We start from the raw sequence: 1,388 nt of genomic DNA on the forward strand, positions 1-1,388 counted from the left end.
CAACAATTACTCATATACCAGGCTGTGTTAGAAGGCCTCAAGAGAGATTTCTCCATTTCTCAATTTTTGGATTTTCCTTCCAGGTAGATATGCTAGCCAGTAGTCCAGGCAGAACTTTATGTACAGCAACCTTCTGATTTATTATGGACACTGATATGATGGGAGTCAGTGACCAAAGCAAATGGTATGCATTGGAGCTCAGTGAACTTGTGGGTGCAATTTAGCCCTCTTATACTTAGCTCAAATTCTTTTCATCAAAACTTTTCAGTTTTGTCTGCAACACAATGCCTACTAACCCTGATTTAAAACCTAACTCTCAAGATAAATCTTAACAGACCTCATGTGGCCCAACCTGTACTGTACACTTTATTTCCAAGCACCATTATAATAGCACTAGAGGTCTGGTGCACTAATTCATCTGAGTAGGGTCCCTGGGCCTGGTCTGTGGGATAAGGCCCAAACCAGCTCTCTGACATCCCCCAAGAGGTCCCGGATTGCAAGAGGGCGCAGGCCAAGGAACCTCACTGGTGCACGATTGGGGCCAGAGAGGGACCCAGGAGGTTGGCCAGCTGGAGAGGGATCGTGGGAGGGTTCCAGGGTGTGTCTGGCCCATCTTGCTCAGTCCTGATCAGTTGAATCCCAGAAGCAAATTACCTACCAGTTGGAACATCTGCCCTCTGGTGGTCAGTTTATGTAATAGCAAGCAGTTGAGCAGCCTTAGCATATCATTAGCATATTATGCTTTGATTGGTTGAACAACCTACTGGATGACTGGGCACTTAGCATATTAGGCTTTTATTAAATAGGATTACCATGTGAGGAGTATCACTTCCCAGTAGGTTGGGGTGGTTCTGTGCTGGACAGGTTTTTCTGAAAGCAATATAGAACATGCTTCAACTTCCACATTGTTTATGGTTCTCTTCATTTGTAGATGTAAGGATTCTATAAACTGGTAGCAAAAAGTAATTGTGTAGGTAACATAGATATTATTGAAGCATCTAGTCTTTAGCCTTCTGTTGGTCAAAGAAAAAACAAATAATAGCCTCTAAAAAGAAGTATGAAAATTAACTTATTACATGTCTCAAATTTTTAAGAAAAGGTTCATTGTAATACTTCTTTTCTTTCCACCTCTAACAAACCTAATATCCAAAGCTCCTGAAATGTGCTTTCTCCAACCTCCTAGCCTTTAGTGCAATCTCTTTTTTTTTCCATTTTCCCCATAATATTACATCATAGTAATACAAAAATCTGCTTGGAATTGCAGGGTGATCCTCATCATTTGGGCAAATGAAGAAATTTAACAAGCCAACCCAAAAGCATCTTTTGTGGGAAGTGAATAAGGAAAGGCTAGAACTATTGTTGTTATTTTTATTTTGCTTTTAAAATAT

Source organism: Myotis nattereri (genome assembly GCF_964212035.1).
Source record: "Myotis nattereri genome assembly, chromosome: 3".
Taxonomy (NCBI): domain Eukaryota; kingdom Metazoa; phylum Chordata; class Mammalia; order Chiroptera; family Vespertilionidae; genus Myotis; species Myotis nattereri.